Here is a 13,368-nt window from a genome sequence, read left to right as displayed (position 1 = left end):
ATTGCAATTTTTAATGGTCCTGGCCTTGAGGCAGGAAAGGTTTGAACTTTTTGTAACCTAAAGTACTTTCTGAGCAGGCACAATTAGCTAATGCATATAAGCCTATCCGCCCCGCATACTTAAGTAGTCAATTATAATGCACATGCGACGGATGACGTGACGTCATTTCATATATGTTTGTATGAACCAGAAATGAGATGTAAGAGTTCCTGCTTCTGCACATGTGCTCAGAAGAGAGGGGATAAAAGCCAGCTGAGAGTTGTCCTCAGCGGTTGGAGTGATCCTTTGTTTCCGCTCCAACCCTATTTGCAAATATATACCTTTTGTGTTGCTAATGAAGTGTGTCTGTGACTGAGAGTTCTTCGCCTCCCGAGAAACGAACCATAGCAATTTCTGCAACAAATCTGGTGACCCAGATGGGACCTTCTCGTGGACGACCCCGAAATCCAGCGGTGGAGCCCCTCCGGTACCAGGGGGAGTGTGCACCGAGCCGACTTTTTGGGCTCGCCCCTGGAATTTGAGGCGCAAGTCACGATATTCGGGAAGTTAAAAGGATCCCGTGCAAAATTCTCAGTTTCTGGAGAGGCTAGACATACCTTGGTATTTGGATCGAGATCTCTGGGGTATCTGAGTGAGTATACGAATTCCCTTTGCCCAATTTGGTTCTGGATCCAGAGCAGGGGGTGTGCATGTTTGCTGGGGAATTTTCGGCTCAGCTCTCATGGTAAATCATCTGTTGTACGAATCTTTTGGTATTTGGTGTGCCTTGGGCGCACTCTTGTGGGCAAAATGGGTATGGGTTGCTCCCGTGTAGAAAATCCAGATGCTCCCCTACAATTCTTATTACGTCATTTTAATAAGTTTGCAAAGCCGGCCGATTACGGAGTAAAAATGAAAAAAGGTGATTTAATTAAGTTTTGTCAACTCGAGTGGCCAACATTTGGGGTCCACTGGACCCCGAAAGGATCCTTTGTGCTAAAAGAAGTGATAGCTATCCATGAAATTGTTATGCAGAATGGGTATTAGAATCAGTTTCCTTATATTGATTGTTGGTTGTGGGTGGTTCAAAATCAGCCACCTTGGATTAAGAATTACTTAGTAAAGTTTCATATGATGGTTGTTAAGAGAAAGACTCGAGAGGGACCGCCTGTACTCCCTGAGTCTGATGAGGGGGGAGATTCTGAATTGGCTGAGCATCGGACCCGCGCTCTGGTTGCCCTGTCAGGTAGCGAAGATGAGTCAGACGCCTCCTCAGGATCCAGTCCCTCTGTACCACCGCCCCCTCCCTTAGGGAGACCACCACCGACGTATCAAAGCATACCTAATGATTTAGAGCGTGAGCCTCAGCCAAGTGCCCCACCTGAATCGGGGAATAAGGATTATTATTTGCGCAAGCCTGTAGAGTCACAGCCGGTGCTGAACTGCCCGATGCGAGAGGTTATTGGGGAAGGAGGCAATGCAACTTTTGTCTACACCCCATTTAGCACTTCAGATTTATTTAACTGAAAGAATCAGAGCCCCTCTTTTCGTGAAGATGCTGAAAAGATGAGGGACCTGTTTCGATCTATTGGGCAGACTCATCGACCCACTTGGGCTGATGTCCAGATGATGCTCCAGACCCTCCTAACCCCGGAGGAGAGGAGATTAGTGGTAGGAACAGCAGAACGTATTGCGGCAGCCAGAGTTGAGTCAGAGGGTGCTGCTGGTCGTACTCTGCGTGATACCTGCCCTGTTGAAGAGCCGAGATGAGATAATCATACTGCAGAGGGAAGAGAGCTGAGTGCACGGTATCTGGGAATTATAGTAGAAGCAATGGGAAAGGCAGTGCCTCGGGTTACTAATCTGTCTAAGTTGTATGAAGTGAGACAGGGAAGAAAGGAGGATCCCTCAGCTTTCCTTGGAGGCTGTATGAGGCGTTTCGCAGGTTTTCGGATCTGGATCCAGAAGCCCCAGATAATCAACGCATGGTAAATCTTATGTTTATTGGTCAATCTGCTGCTGATATTCGTAAGAAGTTACAGAAAACTGAGGGAGGTGCTGGGAAACTGATTTCAGAGCTGGTGGAAATTGCATATAAGGTGTATGGGAATCGTGAGCAAGTGCAGGAGCGCAAGGAGGATAAAAAGGCTCAGCGACAGATGGCAGCACTAGCAGCTGCTATAACTGGAGGTAACCCTGGAAAGGCTGGGATACAGAAGGGGAAAGGAGAAAGAGTGGGAGCAGACGTTTGTGCTTATTGCAAAGAAAAAGGACACTGGAAGAGGGAATGCCCGAAGTTGAAGGAGAAGAGAGAGAGGGAACCGAGAGGTCACCTCATGCGGGCAGAAGACAAGGGTGAGGACTCAGAATGAAGGGGACGGGGATCTAAGACCACTACCCTTCGGGTTGGAGCCCGAGAAGATCCCATGGTAACCATTAGGGTTGGTGGCAAAAACTTTGAAGCCTTGGTGGATACTGGGGCTACATTTTCAATGATTCCAGAAAAACCCCCCTGTGCAGGAACTAGTGAACAGCATGTACTTGTGGAAGGGATTGAGGGAACGCAATCCCGACTCCCTGTTTGTAAACCACTCCTCACCAAAGTGGAGGACCATTTGCTCGAGCACTCCTTTGTATATTCACCAAGTTGCCCGGTTGCACTCCTTGGGCGGAACTTACTCACAAAATTGCAAGCTGAGATCTTTTTCAGAGACGATCAGATGGTGGTCCAGCTACCTGTCAAGCAGAGCTCGAACTATCAGATGGCTCTCCTGGAGGACCGGCGCCCTGCAGTAAGTCCAGAAGATTACATGACTGGAGTAGACCCCTCGGTATGGGCTGATGAAACCCCTGCGCGAGCTAAGTCCGTCTCCCCGGTAAGGATCGTACTCAAGGATGGGGAGGGGCCCGTTCGGGTAAAGCAGTACCCACTCAGCCGAGCGGCCAGAGCTGGACTCAAGCCGTTAATAGAGAAATATAAGAGGTGCGGATGGCTAGTGGAAGAGTCCTCACCCTATAACACCCCCATCCTTGGAGTCCCGAAGACAGATGGGGTCTCATACAGACTGGTCCAGGACCTACGAGCAGTAAATAAGAAGGTCCTTTCAGACCATCCTGTAGTCCCGAACCCTCACACGATTTTGACACAAGTACTGGGGGAAGCTGAAATATTTTCAGTGCTAGATTTGAAAGATGCTTTCTTCTCTATTCCCCTTCACTGAGAGAGTCAAAAATTATTTGCTTTTGAATGGGAGGATCCAGACACCTTCCATAAAGCCCAACTCATGTGGACAGTTCTCCCACAAGGATTCGTAGCAGCCCCCCATATTTTCAGACTTGCCCTTCAGAAGGACTTGGAGGAGTGAAAGAAATCACACCCCGCAGTGACTCTCCTCCAGTATGTGGATGACCTGCTAGTTGCAAGCCCAAACTTGCAGCTCTGCGAGGAAGCCACCAGGTCACTGCTAAACACTCTGGGGGAAAAAGGATATAAAGTCTCTAGAGAGAAAGCCCAAATATGTCAGCCTGAAGTTACATTTTTGGGATACAAGCTCTCAAAAGAAGTCAGAGCCCTGAGTGCAGATCGCATACAGGCAATCCAAGGTCTAACCCCACCTAAGTCACCCAAGAAGCTGCGGGCATTCCTAGGGCTAACTGGGTTCTGTCGATTATGGATACCGGATTATGGTGGAAAGGCTAGACCACTGTATGACTCACTGACTAAGGAAAGTCTCACTAAATGGAAATGAAATAAAGAAATGCAGCATGCCTTTGATCTGCTGAAGGCAGCATTAACCCAGCCCCCTGCCCTGGCCATCCCAAATAGTAAAAAGCCATATCGACTGTATGTTCATGAGAATCGAGGGGTTGCATCAGGGGTGCTGACACAGCCAACGGGCCCGACCTGGAGACCCGTGGGATATTACTCAAAGGTTCTAGATCCAGTTGCACTCGGGTGGCCAGCCTGTCTTCGGGCTGTGGCAGCCACAGCAGTGGTTGTTGAAGAAGCCCAGAAGATAATCATGGGTGCGAATATGGAAATAGTCACTCCTCATGGAGTTCCCCAGATCCTAGGGACTGAGGGAGGGAAATTTCTTAACCCCTCCAGACAATCACGGTATGAGATATTTTTGCTCTCTAATCCAGGACTTACTTTCAAACATACTACAGCCTTGAACCCTGCAACCTTGCTGCCGGAGCCAGGAAAACCGACGCATGACTGCCTTGAGGTCCTGAATCAAACCACGCAGGTGCGACCTGATCTTGCTGAGGACCCAATTGAGGACCCAGATGTTGAATACTTCGTAGACGGCTCCAGCTCTGTCATCGATGGAAAAAGACGAACAGGATGTGCAGTGGTAACCTTGGATAAGGTAGTATGGAGGGAGTCATTGCTGAGCTCATGGTCGGCACAGGCCGCAGAACTCACTGCGCTCACCCGAGCATTACAGCTGGGGACAGGCCAGCGGGTTAATATATACACTGACTCTCGCTATGCTTTTTCTACAGTCCATGTGCACGGACTATTGTGGAAAGAAAGGGGTTTCATTACGGCCTCTGGGAATAAGATTGCTAATGGCCCCCAGATTATCAAGGTACTAGAGGCACTCCACCAGCCTAAAAAGGTAGCCATCATTCCTGTGCGGGCCCATGGGAAGGCTGCTGAGAAAAAGCATAAGCTTGGAAATGCAAAGGCTGATGCAGGAGCAAAGGAAGCTGCATTTATTGGGGAAGAAGCGGAGGAGGTATCCAAGCAGGCCATGTCCCATGGCATATGGCCGTAAGTCCAGGATTTAGTCCCACAGTATTCCCCTGAAAAAGATAAATTTGCAGAGAAAGCTTGTGCAGAAAAGAACTCCCAGGGGTGGTGAATAGTACCAGGAGGGAAAGTCATGATACCCAGGCCATTGCTTCGGGAGGTGCTGCAACAGCTCCATGCAAGAACCCATATGGGAGGTTTGGCCATGGGTGATCTAGTGATCCGCCAAGCAGTAGCCCCAGGGCTATATGTAGAAGCTCAGTGCATTGCTACCAAGTGCATCACATGCCAGAAAGTAAACCCTCGAAGGAAACCCCCTGTGCCAATGGGAGGTAGACCCTGGGCAGCATACCCTGGACAGGCATGGCAGATTGATTTTGCCGAGCTCCCACGGTCCGGACATAACGGGTTTTTACTTGTCATGATAGACCAGCTCTCTGGTTGGGTCGAGGCCTGGCCCACCAGGACTGCCACTGCAGCTACAGTAGTGAAGTATTTGTTGCAGGAGATCATTCCACGGTATTCCCTGCCTGAGTCCATTGAGTCGGATCAAGGACAACACTTCGTGGAAAAAGTGGTTCAAGAAGTCGCGCAAACTCTCATGGTTACTTGGAAACTACACACACCATGGAGACCACAGAGTTCAGGACAGGTGAAACGCATGAATAGGAGTTTAAAGACTCTACTCACCGAAATCTGTATTGAAACACGCCTTAAGTAGCCTCAAGCATTGCCGCTAGCTCTTACTTGCATTCGAAACGCTCCCCGATGGGGCCTCAAATTGACCCCATATGAAATTATGTTTGGCAAGCCCCCTCGAGTCTTACCCCCTGGGATGCGAGAAAATGTAACTTTTGAGTTAGGTAATAGTGAGCTTCATATGTATGTTATTGCTTTGCAGTCTGTCTTGTCTTCTCTTCACAGGTATGCAGCCTCCTTTCAGCGCCTGCCTTTAGACGTACCGGTACATGACTTCTCCCCGGGAGACTGGGTCTTGGTGCAGCGGTGGAAAAAGGAACCCTTGACTGAGAGGTGGAGTGGCCCTTTCCAGGTACTTCTAACAACCCACACCGCTGTAAAGATTGCTGGCCATGACCGTTGGATACACCATACCCGTGTGAAACGACATCCACGAGCGTCAGAGGACATCAACTCCCAAGACGAGCTCACTCCGGAAGCTAAGTCGTCTTCGGAACAAGAAGCCAGCAAGTGAAGCTGTAAACCTACTAGTGATCTCCAAGTGCACCTGAGACGACTTAATCAGAGCTCAAAAAATTAGACAAGAAAGTAAAAAGGAAACATTTAGGCTGTATTTAATCTCATAAAAGGGAAAATATGGTAGAAATTTTAATGTGCCTTGTTGTTATCTGCATAATAAAAAAAGCAGGATTGCATAGCCTTAGCCGCTGGCCTATGCCCCCGCTTTCCCCAATTGTTTCCCCAGAGACAAATTTGTATGTTGACATAATAAAAAGAATTGCAGGTACTTTTAATCTTACCAACTGCTGGGCCTGTGGGGGGCTCCGAGAGGCCGGAGGCCAGTGGCCTTGGAGGGCTTTTCCTTTAGCCCCAAAGTGGCTAGTAAGTAGTAAGGCAGAGATTAAGAGTACTAGTAAAAAATGAAATGAGAACCACAGCTGGGAGCTTTCCCAAGTGGCATTAAAAGAATATTGCATCAGTAATAGTGGTACAGAAAAAAGTTTGAGACACAGCTGTTGCATATGGACCTTAAAAGTAAGATGAATAAACCTTACAAAATTAGAACAACTTTATTATCCTAACAGGCTAGAGTATAATCGGCTAGAGTGACAGCATCCTAATGGAACAATTGCGTGGTTTAGTAAGTACTGGAGTGCCACGAATCAAAGTAATGATTAGACAGATTATACAGACAAGCACCAGGATAGACTATGGAAATGTTCCATGAAAAAAGGCCTCGCAGCCGCTGGTCCTTTGGGTCCAGAAGAAGGTTTGAAGTTTCCCGAGATGCCCTGTGGTTGGGCTCCTCTGAATGCCACTAATAGAGAAAATAGGGCCTTAAAAGAATACTATTGGATTTGTGGACGACGAGCCTATACAATACTACCACAAGGGTGGACAGGAACTTACTATATGAAAGTAATTGTACCAGCTTTCTTTTTGTTACCGTCTGAGGTTGGAAATAAGCTGGAAGTCTCTTTGTATGATGATTGGAAAAGGGCCAAGAGAAGTATTGATGTAAGTTTGACACAGGGTGGCTCCCAAAAGTGAAGGAGGATGAGTGGCCTCCTCAGAGGATTATTGAGTATTATGGACCAGCTACATGGGCTAATGATGGGAGTTGGGGGTACCGGACACCAATATATATGCTAAATAGAATCATCAGGTTGCAGGCAGTCTTGGAAATAATTACTAACCAGACTGCCACTGCTCTCAAGTTATTGGCCCGACAGAGTTCTCAGATGAAAGCAGCCATATACCAAAATCGAATGGCCTTAGACTATTTACTTGCAGAGAATGATGGAGTCTGCAAAAAACTCAACCTTTCTAATTGTTGCCTCCAAATAGACGACAACGAAAAAGCGGTCTTAGAGATTGCCAAAGAGATTAGAAAAATAGCCCATGTACCAATACAAACGTAAAAAACCACATAAAATAAGAACTGGTAGTTTCAATTATTTGAAGGACCCTGGTAGAAAAAAGTAGAATTTGTGCTTTTGTGTGCTCTGACTGGTTTGATTTTTATCCCTTGCCTTATTCCTTGTCTCACTAGATTGATAACCACCACAGTAAAAGAAATGCAGGTCGCAGCAGTCCCTTTAAAAGCACAGACTGCAGCAAAAATCATAATCCTCAGAAAAATTCCTCGTAATTATCTTGATTTGCCCAAATAAAGTAAAGAGCAGAAAGCATCTTGAGAGGGGATATTGTTAGAAATATTATTGAAAATGCATTATCAATAGTGTTGTTAGAACAGCACAGCTGCCAGCTCTCCCTGGTGGGGAGGGGGGAAGTTGGAAGAGAAGCTACTAAGGGCTCTTTGTATTAAGGTATCACTCTCTCTTTGTTTTGCAAATTTACTATCTCTTTGTTACAGTAAAGCATATACTCCTTAGGGTTCTCATGCAAATAAGAGTAAATTGCAATTTTTAATGGTCCTGGCCTTGAGGCAGGAAAGGTTTGAACTTTTTGTAACCTAAAGTACTTTCTGAGCAGGCACAATTAGCTAATGCATATAAGCCTATCCGCCCCGCATACTTAAGTAGTCAATTATAATGCACATGCGACGGATGACATGACGTCATTTCATATATGTTTGTATGAACCAAAAATGAGATGTAAGAGTTCCTGCTTCTGCACACGTGCTCAGAAGAGAGGGGATAAAAGCCAGCTGAGAGTTGTCCTCAGCGGTTGGAGTAATCCTTTGTTTCCGCTCCAACCCTATTTGCAAATATATACCTTTTGTGTTGCTAATGAAGTGTGTCTGTGACTGAGAGTTCTTCGCCTCCCGAGAAACGAACCATAGCAATTTCTGCAACAAGGGGGTGGGGTGGGGGGTGTTGCCCCCTGCTGGCAGAATGTGCCTGGTTCAGCCTAAGCCTCTGCAGGCCCAGGCCAAGGGGGCAGGAACCTCTCTGGTTCAGTCTTCCCTGCCCCTGAGGAGCTCTTGTCCCAGGCACAGCAGGGAGCTGCCAGATCATCTGGCATCTCTGGGCATCTCTGCTGAGATGGGGGATCCATTTTCCCTGCAAAGCTGTATGTGGGGAGCTCAGCTGCTGGGTTCTGGCCCTTAGGAGTTTCTGCAAAGGGGCAATGTTGCCCTCGAGAGACCAAGGGGACCACTTCCATCCTCCTGTGGATAGACCTGATCCAGCCTTTCCATGCTCTGAACTGAACTAGACATTTTGGAGGGGAGCAGTCTTGAAAGGGTTAATGACGGACCTTATTATCTCCCAGAGCTGCAATCACTTGCCAATCAATCTGAGCTCCTCCAATAGGATTAGCTTGGGGGTGGTAGCAAGAGGCCTTTGGCGACTCTGGGCCTTCTGCTGTCTCAGGGCTAGAAGATATGGGAGAAGGTGCACAGCTAGGAGCTGAGATGTGCCTCTACTCCCTTCCCTGGTTTGTAGTTTGGGGCCTCAGAGCTGAAGCCCTGGAATAAAATCTCCCCCAGGTCTGAGGCTGGGGGTTATCGCCCCATGTCCTCTCTTGCCACTGGGAGATTTGTTCTCCTGGCTGGAGCTGGCAGATGCCTTGGTGCATCTGGGCCAGTGGCTGGTGCTATCACCTTTAGTGCAGTTCCACTGGGGCATGGGCCGGGATGTATAGGGGCCAGTCTAGGTGCCTGTGGTGGTGTCTGGAGAGTTGTTAAGTATAGGAGTGCTGTAGAGAGACTGTGCTAGAAGGCAGTAGCTGCTGAACCTGTGCTGGAGCTCAGCAGGTGAGTACAGGGGGTCAGTCCAGATGATGCTGATGTCCTCTCCTTCCTGCAGCTGCCATGCAGGGTTGGGGGTGCACTTTTCTCCAAGTCCCTCTCCCAGCAGCTCATGCAGAGGTTGATACCTTGTGGGCATCTTGAGCAGCCGTGGCTCTGCAATGTGAATTTGCTGGTGAGGATGATGTGCTTTGCCCCATGGTACCTGGGGGAGGCTGCAGCTGATCTTGCTGATTAGATGGAGCTGAAGAAGCAAGTGATATTGTGTCAGGATGAAGCTGTTCATGGGCTCCAGGGTTTGGATGTAGGTGTGTGTAGTGGTTGCCCCTGGTGAGGGTCATGTCATGCATAGATAGCTACGTGTCACCCATTCCTCCTGTCTCCCTTTGCCTGGCTGCCTTTTTCAGCCATGTGCTGCTTCTATGTTGGCCTCTCCTGTCCCCACCTTGTGCCAGAAGCTGAATGATGTGGTTCAGGCCTTGGTTAGAAATGCTGATTTTTTTTTTTTTGTCTCACCCCCTGCCCATCCATGCCTGTGGCAGAGCACCAGGCTGCTCAGTAGCGGTACTCGCACATGGCAGTGCCAGTGCTGAGAGGTGTAGCTCCCTGTCTGTGGGAGGCAGGATGGGTTTACAAACCCCCATGGGTGTGAGACCCAAAGAAACACAAGGCCCCCTGGTCACTATAGCCCCCAGAAAAGAGCAGGGGGAGAGGAAGTGTGGGGCTGGGTGAGTGGAAGGTCTCTGGGACTGTGGGCAAGGAGGGGAGCCCTGGAGAAGTCTGCAGCCAGAGCTCCCAGTAGTGAAGGGCCAAAGGAAGAGACTGTGATGGGACCCTGCAGAGAAAAGCCGCACAAGCTGGGGCATTGAAAGCTTCTGGGAATGAGTCTCTGGGTGGGTCCTGCACTGAATCCTGGATCAGGAGAGGTCCTGTGTTCCCCAAGGTGAAAGCTCCTAAGCCCAAAGTGAAGAGCTTCTAGGTGCAGACACTGAGGATATGGAGCCACAAAGGTTAGGAATCTCCTGGCCTTTACTCCTTTCTGCACAACCTGATCCCTGCTAGCTGTTTTGGCTGGTGCCAGATAGGTACAGCTTCTTGTGGGAGTGCAGGAAAGGGTTTGAGGCTGAGGACAGCTGCACAGTTCCCCTGACTCCACATGCATCTCCCCCAGGAGCACACAGCCATGTCCTCAGGAGGCAGTGGTAAGCATACAGTTCATCCCCGGTATCTGGAGTCTTAGACACTTTCCTTTCTGGTCCTGGCACAAGAGCCAAAGGTCTGGGTTCTGTTGCCAGCCCCGGGGGGATGATGTGGAGGAGGAGAACTAGGAGTCTGGGGGAAATGGTGGAGGACAGGCCGAGCAGCCAAGCAGAAGGCAGGGTGTGACATGTGCCAGACACTGTGCCAGCCCCGTGGGGTCTGATTGCCTGGTTGACTTTGGGAGCCCTGGGTCTGAATCTGTGGGAGTTTTTGGTGCTTTGGGAGCTCATTTGCCCATTTCAGGAGCTGGCAGCTGCTGCTTCTGCTGCTCACCCAGGCAAGCTGGCACCTGGTTTTTGTGCAGCTTCCCTTCACTGTGTGTACGTCTCTGCGCAGTAGTATGGGTCTGCGCCTCTGTCTCTAGGCTCCAGGCTGGTCGGATACAGGTACACTTCACTCCTGGAGCCTCAGGAGGCTGCATCTCCTCCAAGCTCCAGCTTACAGCAGGATCGTCCACATCTGAACCATCTTCTGTGTGTTTTTCCTACCTACTGGACCTCTAGGCTGTGGTCATTTTTTGTTCTCCCCATTGGACCCTTTCTAATGTGTCGTCATCCTTCTTGGAGTGTGGGGCTCAAAGCCGGACACAGTGATCCAGGCGTGGCCTCACCAGTGCACCATAGTGTGGGAGATGCCCTGCCCTGGATGCGAAGATCACACTCCCGTGAACACTGGCCAGTGCCCTGATTGGTCCCTGCGTGCTGGCTGTAGCACAGTAATACATGGCAGTGTCTGCAGCTGTCAAGAAACTGAGCCCCATATAGTGCTTGGGAAGGGAGAAGTGCCCAGAGATGCCGATTATGTTCTACAAAATTGCATTGTAGCTTGTGCTATTGTTCAGCTGCCCCATCCACTCTGGGCCTTTTCAAGGAACCTGGCAGATCAAGTCCCAAATGTAATTGCTAGTGACTGAGCCACTGTGATGGTGCAGATCAGGCTGAGGGTCTCCCTGGGCTTCCCCATCCTTGGGCCACACTCCTGCACCTGGAGCTGGGACCTATACCTGGAAAAATCAGGGATAAGTCAGGATCAACCCTGCTGAAGTCCCCAGTCCCTGTTGTCTACCACAGCCTCCCCAGGCACTCAGATCCTCTGAGCAGAGCCCACAGCCCATAGCCCAGGATGAAAGCTCAGTTCCTGGGGGCACTGGTCCTGAGTGGCCTGGGGCAGCTACTTGAGCAGAGAGCTGGGCTGGGATTTGCACAGGGCCAAGCATGGCAGAGCAGGGTAGATTGGGAGAGGTGCGCGCGTAAATGTGTGTGCACACGTGATCATGATCATTTCTGTGTGTGTGTGTGTGTGTGTGTGTGTGTGTGTGTGTGTGTGGGTGCATTCATGTGAGTGTGTGCACACAAGACTTCTCTGCAATGCCTAGGAGGGGGAGGAGACTGCCACACTGTCTAAATATCAGCCAGTGCAGTGAGGCCTGTAGATCTGGGAACAGGACAGTGCAGCTGTACTCCCAAGCTGTGTCCCTAGTCCTGTGACAGCACAGCAGTCTCGTTGCAGCCTGAGTCCTGGGTGCCAAGTTGGGGAGCCTTTCCCTTGTGTTCCTACAAGAAGGACAGGCAGAGCAGTGGGGCACAATGGAGAACAGGGCAGGACACCTGGCATCCATTTTATCTCCCAGATATTCTGACCCACTGGTCACTCTTGACCCTTCCCTGGATTTAATCCCTGGCTGGATCAAGTGATCTAACAGGACCGAGTGTGGGGTGGCAGCTGCTGCTTCTGCTGCTCACACAGGCAGGTGGGTCCTGCAGTGCTGGTTTTTGTGCAGGCTGTCATGGGTTTTCATTCACTGTGTGTCTCTCTGGCACAGTAATACTGGGCTGTGTATGCAGGCTGGACCCCAGTCAGGCACAGGTGAACTTGGCTGCTGGAGATGTCTCTGCTGAAGCTGAGGCGGCTTTGGAGAGCGCTGTTATAGTAGATGCCTCCACCACTGGCTATAGCTCCAACCCACTGCAGCCTTTTCCCTGCTGCCTGCCGAATCCAGTTCATATCGGAGCTAGTGAGAGAGATTCCAGACATGGTGCAGGTCAGGCTGAGGGTCTCTCCGAGCTTCATCACCACGGGGCCAGACTCCTTCAGCGTGATCTGGGACAGGACTCCTAATGGAGAAATGAACAGGGCATTAGCTAATGGACCCACTCTCCCTGCATCTGCCTCCCCCTGACCCCGATGGCAGTACGCTCTCACCCACAGTGGCTGCCAGCAGGGACAGCAGAGCCAGTGCTAGTTTCATGGTCATTTTGGCCATGCCCAATAAACCCAGCAGACAGGAGGGGGCAGATCTGGGGAGACACTGAAGCACCCAGAGGCAGATCTGGTGTTTAATGAGGAACCTTCCAGGCTTCAGGAAGGAGATGGAGTCACATGATTTGCATGCACTTGTTTTGTAGGGGGCTTTTTGTAGAACTCACTGAACACAACACAGATCTGTGTAGTGACTAGCGGGTTTGAGTGCCTAGGGGTTTAGGAACCTGGAGAACCAGATAGAGACCCAGAGGAGTTTTGGAATGTGCCTATGAGATAGATATTGTCAAGGCAAATTTCTTTAAGGCTGTGGGCCTTCCCTTCCCTAGCAGGGAACAACCTAGGGGCTGTGTTAACTCAGGAGCCCCCGGAAAGAGATTTGGATGTGGTCCCAAAAGGGTGTAAGAGGTCCTAGGATGAAAGGTCTCAGGACATGGTGACCCCATCAGCCAGGGCCAGACAGGTTGGGGTAGAGGAGGGATCAGGCAGGCTGGACAGTGGGAATATTGCCCAGTGGGGACCAACACAAGGTGAGACGGGAGAGAGATAGCGGAGAAACCAGACAAAGCCACTGTGTGCAGAGAGGGGAACCAGTGCGCAGCGCCAGTTCTTCCCTGCGTGGAAGTGGTGCCAGAGCCGAGATTCAAGCTGGTCTTGGGATCTGCATCATTGCTGCAACCATCTCCTGAAGCCCTGC

General features: G+C 50.0%; 1 pseudogene; it reads right to left on the bottom strand.

The window, feature by feature from the left end:
• Positions 1-12,206: 12,206 nt before the first annotated feature.
• On the bottom strand, positions 12,207-12,675 carry LOC149862395 (immunoglobulin heavy variable 2-26 pseudogene; annotated as a pseudogene).
• Between the last annotated feature and the right edge of the window lie 693 nt (positions 12,676-13,368).

This window comes from Crocodylus siamensis, chromosome 6, assembly GCF_052110815.1.
Source record: "Crocodylus siamensis isolate JL-2025a chromosome 6, ASM5211081v1, whole genome shotgun sequence".
Classification (NCBI taxonomy): Eukaryota; Metazoa; Chordata; order Crocodylia; family Crocodylidae; genus Crocodylus; species Crocodylus siamensis.
Note: the sequence above shows the minus strand (reverse complement) of the source record. Positions and strands in the feature narration are given on the sequence as shown.